Genomic DNA, 12,041 nt, shown 5'->3' with positions numbered 1-12,041 from the left:
ATCTTATATAAACCAACAACACTCAACATGTACTGCATGTGACCAGTATGTTATTTAATTGTGCAGTTTGTAAGCAAAAAGGTCACGTGGGACATCGATTTTCCCTCCAAGATCATTTTAACTCCTTAAACCATGCTCATAGTAACTAAACACTCATAAACAGTCGACATTTTACGAAAGTCCAAGTTGTAGTTGGTGTTACATACATGGGAAACCTGGTCTTGAAACTATAGAAGTATTAGGGTACTTATATATTGTTTGGGTTTTCTAGTATTCAGTAAACCAGAAAAATATGCATATCCCTATCTAGAAATTAGGGTATGCCTAGCCATTAAAAAATCGATCTGTTTTGAGCTCAGGTAAATAGTGACTCTAGTATGATGGCCCTTAAGTCAGATGAACAGATTGATGATCTACAGTTGCAATAGGTGTGCGCACCCGCAAGAACATTTGCATACTAAAAGACAACTTATGTCTTTTTGAGCATTCTGGTGATGACTAGAGAGTGTATCTTGGTGTTCTGTGTTCACCTTGCTGGACACTGTAGAAAATTGAGTTACTGTTTGAGGGGGCTGTAACCCTACTCAAGCAGAAACCACAATTCCTGTCAGTGTGGAGTCATAAGGAAACCCAAAATTAGCATGTGCTTAACTTCCTGGTAGCTTGACATGAAAGCAGTTAGGCTTAACTTAGAGGCAATGTGTAGTAGTTATGCAGCAATGAAAACAGCAATAAAGTAAAAGCATAGCGCAAGAAAAGTCCGACACCAATTTAGAAAAATAAGGTAAAACATAATACATTATTTCAAACCAAAATTGGATAACTCAACTTACTAGAGGTGCAGATATACAATTTAAAGATATAAGTCAAAACGGTGCTTAGAAGCACAAAGCAGCAGCAGTAGTTACTTTGTTGTGACTAACCACAACAAAGCCACAAGTTCAGGCCAACTGCGATGGAGCGCAGGCTGGGTACAGAGAGTAAGTTAGGTCTGCTGCACAAAGTACCTTAAATTCAGTTTGCAGGGAATTAAGAGGTCTTGCACAGAGGATGCCTCACACAACAGCACTGCCAATGGACTGGTGTGCTGTGATGAAAGGCATCGTGCTGCAGCTGTTCTGATGAGCTGCATGGTTGTAATGTGAGGTCTTGCTTCAAGATGCATTGCACAGTGGCAGATCCGAGGTGTGGCAGGGCTGGAATGTGAGGTTCTGCAAAAAGATGTGTCATAATGCGCCATAAAGTGCTGATTATAAGGAGCTGTTATGCAAGGTCCTGCAACAAGATACGTCATGCAGAGGCAGTTCTGAAGAGCTGTGGAGTGAAGTGTTGCATTGTGTCAGTTCTGCAGGGACCACTGATGGGCTGTCAGAGCAACTTCGGGTCAACTTCCAAGGGTCCAGTACTGGGCTACACCACTTAGGTGTCAGGACTCACAGCAAGCAAAGTCTAGGTGCTGGGTTCAAGGTGGTTGGAGCCTTTTCTCTCCCTGAGACTCTGATTGGTGGGCCAGTGATCTAGCCATTGGAGTCACTCTGGTCGTCCTGGGTTCAAGATGCATGTCAAGTCCTTCTCACTCTGGCATCAGGGCAGTAGTGTAGCAGTCCTTCTCGCAGAGCAGCACAGCAGTCCTTCTTTGTCCTCCACAGGTCCAAACATGTACCAAAGAGCTGGGTGCAGGGTTCATTATTTATACCTAGTTCTCACTTTGTAGTAGGAGAAGGTTCTGGAGGTTTTTACCCACAAAGGTGTCTAGAATTTCCAGCCTCTCTGCCCTTGCCGCAACTTGACTGGGGATACAAAAGAATATTCTTTGTGAGTGTGCTCAGGCAGAGGCTTTGTGATGTGCAAGAGTGGTAGGAGACAGCTCGTTCCATTCATTAAATCAGACATAGTCAGTCCTGCTAACACCTTTTTCCCCATTGTCTCAATGTCTGGAAGCAATAAACAAAGACCAACCAGCAGATATATCTAGTCATGTGAATCAGGATACAGACTTAAAATCTAGCTTTATCATTAAAGAGGGTTTAAATTACAGTTTTTTAGCCATCAATCTCTACATTCCTACCTGCTCCCAACTGAAATATATCACTTATTAAATGTAATAAATTAACCCAATTTTATCCAATGGGAGAGGCATTCGTGAAAAACAAATTTATGAGTTCCAACTTTTTAGATAAAATGCACCCTGCCTCTTGGGTTGCTTAGAGCTCACTCTAAGGGAGACTTATATGCAATAGAAAGGACGGTTTAGGCCCGGCAAAACTTTATTTTGCCAGGTTGAAATGGCAGTTTTAAAACTGCACACACAGACTGCAATGGCAAGCCCGAGACATGCTTAAAGGGCTCCTTAAGTGGGTGCACAGGCTCACTAATGGCATTTATTTTACAGGCCCTGGATACATGCATTATCACTGAACTAGGGACTTCCAAGTACATTTTGTGTGCCAATTGGTTGTAAGCTGTAACAGCAGGAAAAGATAGCAGGGCTTCAGAAGGACATCAGATTTTGTTCTAGGTTTGAAGAAATTGGCAGCATTGAAACAGTTTATCAAATCCTTTTCAGGTCCCTTTTGATTGGGATGTTCATGAAGCTAGAGTGGAGCCCCAGCTGATATACATAATCATGTGCACGTGGACAATCGTCTACTGCCAATGTTGGGGTACCTGATCAGCTTGAATCAGCTAAGTATATCAAAACCTTGCTCCTGGTTTAGACAATAAAACATATTCTACTCAGCAGAATTTTGTGTCATTGGTTATTTGAAGGTGCACTGTAAAGCAGTACCATCAAACATGAATTCGCTGGGCTGTATTGTTTTGCTTGGATTAAATACAGGCACATCATAGAATCCTCTGAATGTTTTTGCAATGAAAGATGGTATTTGCAGAAATTTTACCTTGTGACCTGCAGATTACAGCAGAAGCGGTAGTGATTTTGTGCATGCTTATAGGAAAATGACCCCTATTTTTGGATACCATGAATGATGGTAGTTAATCAGTAATGTGCCAGCTTTGTTGTGGATCGATTCTTCAAATGTACTCTCTCCAAGATCGAGGATTGATACCAAAATAAACATATTTGCTCACTGTTGACATTTATTTAGCAAAGGCTGTTAAATTGGATTCATCACTTCTAACACAGATAATGAAAAGGGAACACTGTATGTGAACGGTCTAAATACTTCTTTACACTAGTGTGTTTTTATATAAGGCTGTTTTCCAAAACTGAAAAACTGTGTGTTATTTTTTCAAATGTAATCGTACTCGACTCACTAACCTTAGAAAAAGGAGAGGCTAAGTTGTCTTTGCTGGGATTGGAACTGTGGATCTGCAGTTAAAACCAGATTTCAACTGCTAGATTTTAAACTGTACGGTTGCTAAGTATTTCTATGTTTGACATCTTCAGCCAATCCTGACAATTAGCTAACAGAACTTGGTATTCTTTGAATTTTAGATTTTGTATTCAATATCAAAAGTAAAACTATGTCTCCTATAAGGTAAGGCAATATGCCTTTGTTTGAAAGAGCCAAGTTTTAATGAAGGTGTTATCAGCTAAATTCAGTGATGGCCGGTAATTTTGGCAGGGAGGCAGCGGGGGACCAACCATATACACACTCACTCACATCCATGCTTTCACAAATGTACACACCCATTCAGAACACTCACTTACAACAAATTCATATATTAATACATACATGCACACATGCTCCAAACATTCAAAAACATCAAATTTATCTACCCTTCAGCCCTCAGACAGGAAAGCCTCAGATGTCCAAGGAGGACTGTAGAACTGCTGCCTTCTCTCATTGGCTGACTTTCGGTCGGCCAGTGAGGGCAGGAAGCAGTCCCTTATTCATCCCAGAGTGGGATGGCATCATTGGGACCTCTGACCCCACCCCACTCTGTGGAAAGGTGTCACTGATTGATACCCAGCCCTGGGCACTTCAGGGCTTAAAACTGGAGCTGTCAGGTCTGAGGCTATCAGGACTGTGAAATTCTCAGCCTGACAAAGTTCAGCTCAGGCAGCCAGGAGCCTGCACATTTAGCACATATCTTGCTCCTGGCTGCCTGATCTGAACACGAAGGGCATCTGTCAGGCTGACCGTTGCTCAGTCTGGCAGACTCTCCTCTCTGGAAGAAAGTGAGGGTCCGTGGCCCCTTCGCTTTATGGACGTGGTGTGACTGGCTGAGTCATGTTGTCAGTAGTGCACCATTCTACACAAACTGTACAAATGGTCATACAATGTGCAGCATATTATTTTCTGTCAAACTCAGTAGTTGTGTATTGCATTTAAGTATAGTACACTTAGGGCCAGATGCACAAAGTATTTTTCTGGCCCCAAACGCCACAATTCGCAGAATTCGGCTGTTTGCCACTAGAAAAATGCTTTTCAAATGTCCAAAATGCGAAATGCGATTTAGTAACTAGTTACCGAATCACATTTTGTATTTGTGATTTAGTATGAAAGGTTGTGTTTTGGGTGTCCCGACCAAATACTGAATCTGTATGGTATGTATTACTGTTTTGTGACTGAATTTTCTGAATTCCACTTGAGAATCTAAATATTAATATTGGTTTAATTTTTTTCTTTTTAAATTCATCCCATTTCCTTTAAAGAACATGAGCTGCATTTAAAAAGAAAAACAAAAAAAGGTTGCTTTATAAAAAACAATCACAGATATGTTACTCTGATGATCTCAGCAAAGCACCATTCCTGTGAAGGCTGTGATTCCTAATGAGTCACAAACTGCGACCTGCCTTATTAATATTCATGAGGTTGGGTGATTAGTGCCACACAAGGTATCCCTAACTGAAACTGAATTCATTTCATACATTAGGAAATTGGTATTTCTAATGCTTGCACGTCTAGCCCTTAGTTTATGGTGAATTAAAAGAAAATGCATCTACGCAATGCAGGTAACTGCATATCTGGAAATGGTTACAATCAGTGCTTTAAATGGGGAAGAAATATGTGCAGGTACTCACCAAACTGAGCCGTGGACTGGGGTGGAATTTGTGATGCGATGGGACTAGAGGCAGGGCTATCATGCCATTGTTTATTGGGGTCAATATTTCCTTGGTGTACTACTGCATGCTGCAATAGTATACATTCATGCCCGTTATATTGTGTCAGAAAATAAAGTGATATTTGGCAAAGGATATCTGTGGTCTTCTCACCCTTGTTGCTCTTCTCTCTGGCTCTTCCTGGACTTCTTTATTCTTCCCCAGACACTCTCATTTCCATGTGTCCTCTTTCTCATTCTCTCCTGATTCTTTACACCATTTGTCTCTCAGTCATAGTAACCCTGTGACTTCCACCCCTTGTCTCACCTCTCCTCGGCACCCTCTCTCCAGTCTTGCTTGACCTCTTTTCTCCCCCAAGTCTCACTATTACTGTTCTCACTTCCACTCTCTTGCTGATGCCTCTTTGACCTCAATTCTTACACTGTCGCTTATCGACCTATGCCCATATCCTCTATCCTGCGGTCTCTCTTTCTCTCACCTTTCCTCACACTCCCTCTACCCTCTGCTTCTCCTTGTCTCCTTGGGCAAAATTAAGAAAAGGGAAGCCTCCTTCCCCTATGACTCATCCATCTGTCCTTCCCTAGTAGTACAAAACTCACTTGTGTCAGGCAGCACTGTCCTTTGTCGTGCAGCATTGGCATAAACGGGACTCGAACCATAGTCCTTTCGCCCCCAGGGTATGGCAGAGTCAGAAGACACCGGACATGGTGGAAGTATGAGTATGATGCTGCCACCTGTGCTCCAGAGTGTGTTCCATTGCTCCAGATGCACCTGCTTAGGCTGTAACTACTTGTGTGCACTAAACATGTTGCATTAAAACAGCACACTCTCACTGTTACAGTAGTCAATAAGTGCCGGGGGAAACAGCCATTACAACGCATGCACTTCCACCCATGGCCTTTACCATGCCGGTGCCTTTACCACATAGGATTCTACAACATATATGCCTTTACCATGCATGCCTTTACAACTAATTTCATTGTAAAAACATGAATGGTAAGGGCATATGCATTGTACTGGTGTAAAGGCATCGGCATGGTAAAGGCTACTGGCGTTATTAGATGAAATGGAGAGACCATTAGGCTCATATTTATCCTCTGTTTGCCCCGGATTTGAGTCATTTTTTTAATGCAAATCCAGCGCAAACTTAACTCCATATTTATATTTTGATGTTAGACCCATGTAACGTAAAAAATATGGAGTCTGAGTCATTTTAAGGATGCATGAAACCGCCTTGCATCAATGAGATGCAAGGTAGGAGTTCCCGTTCAAAAAATGACTCAAACACCTTAGTGGCATATTTATCCAACAGGGCAAAAATGACGCATGGGTGGGATGCAGATCTGAATAATAACATAAAGCCCGATTTCTGTCAAATTTTAACGCCTGGGTCAGGGCAGGTGTGATAATGAGGCAAACACACCATTACTTAAGGAAAACACACACATGCAACATCATAGCCCAACAGCACAACATAGAGAAGCTACTGATGCAGCTTGCTAGATGACTCAGAGCACAGGCCCAAAAGCAGCAGCCACCAGCACACCAGCATGGACCCCAAACGCAACTCAGGAGGCAGGACAGGGTCTTCAGGAACAGGATAACCCTCCATGACCTCAGGGAACAGGATATCATCCGGAGGTATAGACTGAACTGGGAAGCCATACAGCAGCTGCTGCGCCAAATTGAGCCACAAATAACAGCCAGCCTGCAGACATCACACAATATACCACCGGTGACCAAGCTGCTAGCTGACCTGCATATGATGGCAAGTGGCTCCTTCCAAACAACGGGTGCCGTGGTCGCTGGGGTATCACAGCCCTCATTCTCCGTCTTCCTGCTCAAGGCCTTAGATGCCATCATCCCCCACCACATCAGCTTCCCCAACACCCAGCAGAAGCAGCAGGAGATAAAAGAGGGGTTTTATCAAATCCGGATCGTACCACCTGCAGCAACAGAGCATCTATTCTGGAACACAAAGCACATGCACTCCATCAATGTGCAGGCCATAGTTGACCACCAGGGATTGTTTACGAACATCTTGGCCAAGAATCCTGGGAGTGTACATGATTCCTTCGTATTCTGCCACAGCACGATCAATCAGCACTTCCAGGATGGACAATATGGCAATGGCCTTCTTGTCGGCAAGTCTATGAACCTAGCAATATACACACAGCACAGCAGCCCTGTAGGATGCACAATACATACACCACTACATTGACACATGGGCAGGAAGACACTGAGGTGTGACATAGGTAGTTATGTTGTACACCCTGACACAATGGGATACACACATATGGACAAATGACGCCTGCCACAAACATTAGCTGCCACTCCAGAGCTACAAGGGACCAATGTCAAAGCACACAGTGACAATGACATGGCCTGCACTGGGAGTAAAACTTGGAAGATGAACCATTTACAATTACTTTAGGCAACATAGTCAAACCGACACCCTCCCAATCAATATGTAGCGCGGGAGGGCTGTGCAATGTGTGTTGCTGCAGGTCTAACACCATGAGACACATAGCATGATGATGCTGACTCACATGTAGGTGACACTGAGGCAGTTCCAACATCACTCCTGGGGTGCCGTTGCCAGGTAGCAATAAGGAAGTGGACAGTGCTATGAATACATATTGATGTGTCACTAATGCAAACTGCACACTGCTGCACACACTGAAAGAGACAATTGTCCATTAAAATAACATATGTACAAGGAGATGGCCCTTCCTGCACAGATACATCCACCTCCACAAGGCTGTTAGCCAGGTTACCTGGAGCAAGTTTTATAGTGTAGGTGCACGACTGCACATGAGCAACTGGCAGAGGGAACAACAAAGGCTTGCCTCGAACCAAGTCACACATGGCACAATTGTGCATTGTCAATACTGAACACCTCAGTGCTACCAACTTATGGAGATGTGTTGTGCATTGTCAACAAGCCAAATCAAGGGGCCTCACTGTTGCATTTCATCTGCAATGACATATGTCTAATTCAATGGGATGTCCAGGCCATGTAGTGCAACCATGTTACCACCACATCAGAATCTATTGTGTGTGTGGAAGTATCATGTCCCCTCCAGTGAAAGCACACTGAAACATGTTGGTCACTACACAATGCATGGTACATATATACTGACCAGCAGTTTGCAAACAAAATCATAGATGCCAGGTCAATGAGCCAAACACCAAGTTGTCAAGTCAAACAACCCACTGCAGAAAAAACCTCACAGAAGCCCAGGATCTCACACAATACCACAAACACATATGAGTCACAGATGACACAAGATATCAACTATCATGCTACATGATATTCCTGTTGCAAGCACCAATAAAATGCTCATTCTTATTATCTTTTGCAGCGGATCAGGGTTACGGGATCCAGCCATGGATCATGACCCCATTCCCCAACCCAAGCACAGAAGCAGAGCATGCCTATAATGTGGCACATCAGAGGACACGCACCATTGTAGAAAGGACCTTTGACATCCAGATTCAGATGCCTGGACATCACAGGAGGCAGCCTCCTGTATGCCCCACACATTGATTGCAAAATCATACTTACATGTGCTATTCTGCACAACATTTGTGTGAGGAGGAACATCCCTCTATATGAGCCCGAGCAAGAACTGCCTGAGGAGGAGGATAGTGCCAGGGAAAATGAGGGAGAAAATCAAAGCACAGCTGCAGGAATGCGCCACACAAATTACTCAAACTTTTTTCAACCAATAGTCACTCTACACACCTGGTTAGGATATGTAATTAAACTCTTTACTTGATCACACAATCCTGCTCTGGTTTCTTCTTTCTCCATCACATGTTCATTAGGAATGTGAGTATTACCCAAGGGAGCATGTTGCAAAGACAAATCTGACTACTTCTGATGCAACATCACAAGTGGTGCGTATGATTGTACAGCAAACATCACACACATATAAAAAATATTCATCTTTTGAATTTCACATATGAAGGACAAAATCAATAGACCACAGCATATGACACACATCCATGTTGCCAACATGGTCTACTGTAGCATATGACACACAACTGTGACATCTCCAATCATAAGGTAAATAAGCGCCCCATACATGAGGCAGTGGATGTGAAATAGTGGAAACAGGAATGTATGAACAGACCCCCTACATTAGTAAGTGTGACATTTGCAATCTCTGCAAGGACCTTGTGTGACAAGAGGGGCATCATTTCTGAAGATGGATAGCATGAGTGTCCAGGTATGACAAGCAATGTTCACAACACATGCCCTGCGCAGGCCATTCCTGGAAATAAAACCTGCCACTGCCATGTGTTAAGTCTCTGCCCTACCAGCCTTAGGGGGCGAAGTAAATGGACTATCTATACCCTGGGAATCATCATTAACACTCACTCATAGTCTCTTTCTGACTCCTGTTTGCTTCCCTTTTCTTTATGGCATGCTATAGAAGCACTACATTAGCTTGCATGGACTTCAGGTCCCACAATGCACTGTCTGGTAGTCGGTAAGACCTGTAATCTTCTGTCCATTTCTTCCTATTGGAAAAGTCCAGTTGCCCCTTTATACTGGATTCTCTCCTCTAGGACTTGTGAGAGACTGAAGCTGCACACACCTGTGACCTCCTTGTGCAGCCCAGCCATGTAACTCTGCCCTGGCCTTGCTGCTGCCTGGAACTGCTTAGAAGCTGCTATTCCCTGAAGCTCCTTGTCGTGCATTGGAGAATGATTCAATTGTGTTCCAGACCCCTTGTTGGATAGTGTTACAGTCCTGGTTACGCCTGAACCTGCTCTCTGTTTACCCAGTGTTGTTCCAGCTTGTTCCAGTAAGACTCTGATCCCTGTTTCTTAGCCTTGTTCATGTTTGTTTCTGCCAGAGCCTGCTTTCTGTTACCCAAACCTGTTCCAGCCTTTGTGTCAACCTGAGCCTGTTCCCGATGCCTGGCTTTGCCTCCTAGTTGGTTCCCTCGCTTTCTGTTTCCTCTTGGGTTATCGTGTCTGGTAAGTGCCCTATCGGTCCTCATCTGTCTAGAAATTATTTCCTTTGTATTTGGTCTGGCACCTGGTTTCCAGGATGCAAATCCATCCTCCATCCTTGGTCTATTGTTGCATGTAGTCTTTGGTTCCTAACAGTGACAGTGTGCTATGGCTGTATTCCAGGAATTACCACTGTGTCCCCAGCCAGACCAACAAGGGCTAGTCTCATGTATGTAAGTGCAATCCTTGTTTGTCCCCAAAAGGTCCAAACACAGAATCACTTCTGCTGCCTCCTTTCTATGGGGCTTGCGTGGTGACTAGCTGTAAGATTAATCTGCACAGAGGCACTGATGTTCCCTGTTGCTGTGGGAAGTTCTGAGCTCTACCCTGTGTACAATCTTAGTGATAAGCCCTGCATGTTTGTCCATCACTGACCCGTTCCATATTTGTTCACACTAAGGTTGCTCTGCCTTCACTTTTCTGTTTTCTCTGCCTTGCCATAGCTGGCCTTTCCCCTTGTATGCTTTTAGCTGCTTTTCTGCTTTGGTACACTACGTCCTTGCGAGATACTCTGTGAACTCAAGAGGTGCCCCTAACAGACCTCTGACTAGACCTGCACAAAATCGTAACACCATGGAGCCCAATCCTGACACAGGGTGCACATGCCCACACACTTGAAGTGGACACTTCTGTGGAATGCACATCCGAAAATAGGTGAACACATGCAGCCAGGGCAGCAGGTCCACCACAGCAATATAAGTAACATACGTAATTCTTATGAGTCAAACTGACGTGTACAGAACAATTTATGGATGGAATTAAAGCACAGTGTCTCAAACATTGTACGTGCCAAACATGTACACATGGACGACATATGAGTAGTTCACTCACAAGTCACCATGAAGTCATAACCAACAATTAATTCCATATGAGGGGTAACATATCTGACATGACACTCATCAGCCATCCTCAATCATCCCTGAGTTTTGTTTGTCGTGTGAAATGTAATGTCCCCAGCGTCAAACAACTACACACATCAAATTAGTCAACACATATTACAAACACATATCATCACTGTTGTACATCACTGATTGCCATCTGATGTAGATACCCATTTGTAACACATTCTTACATGAGCATTACTTCCAATGTATTGCATGCCGTTCCTTCAGAAGCACACATATTGTTGTTACGGATCATTCACACAAAACACACAGTTACATGCTCTCACACATGTGGCCAACCACTATACCACACACTGCAGGCCAGACCATCCTATCCTCATCTTGATACAGGATGCATGCATGTTAAATATTTGAAAATCACGCAAACACAGTTTGAGTCAAAAATGTTGACCAAAATGTGTCAAAAAATCACGCAAACGCTAACTAAACATACTTGGGCACTTAGTGCTAAAATAACAGATAATGCCTGGTATTTTGCTGCACATATAGGTTGTGCGTTGAAAATATTCACACAAACATCATATGCGTCAAAAAAATACACACATGATCGGAAACGGGCCACAAAGGGGACAGGAAGTGATTTAATATGAAATCCTGTTTAGAGGCATGGTACAGTGTGTGTACTTTCACTTTACAGTCTGTGCTTTTTCTTGACTGTGTTTTGTGCTTTTTCTTGACTGTGTGGCTGTGTCTAAGTCTTGCTGGTGTCTGCATTGCGTTTCTTGTATCTTGTGGTGTCTCTCTTGTGTCTTTTGTGTATTCTATTTGTTTAGTTGTACCTGTTTATGTGTTTTTTTGTAGTTTAGTGTCTTTTGGATTGTATTTGTACTGTTGGGTGTCTGTTTGGGGGTTACATTAGTTGGGTTAGTTGGGGTTCTTAGATCTGGGCTATAAGTTTCCTTTTTTTACATTTAATTTCCTTCCTTTTTACCTTTTTTACATTTTGCTTTGTTGTGCAAGGAAATGTCAGGAAGGGTGAGGCTGACCCGCATGGGGGAGGAGGAGCTTGAGGGCTTTGTGTGGCTGGTGTGCCACTTTCTTGCCATTGATGCTGGAGATGGGTGGGCAAGTGATACAGG

The sequence above is a fragment of the Pleurodeles waltl genome, chromosome 1_2 (assembly GCF_031143425.1).
Source record: "Pleurodeles waltl isolate 20211129_DDA chromosome 1_2, aPleWal1.hap1.20221129, whole genome shotgun sequence".
In the NCBI taxonomy this organism is placed as follows: Eukaryota; Metazoa; Chordata; class Amphibia; order Caudata; family Salamandridae; genus Pleurodeles; species Pleurodeles waltl.
This window is presented reverse-complemented; position numbering follows the sequence as displayed.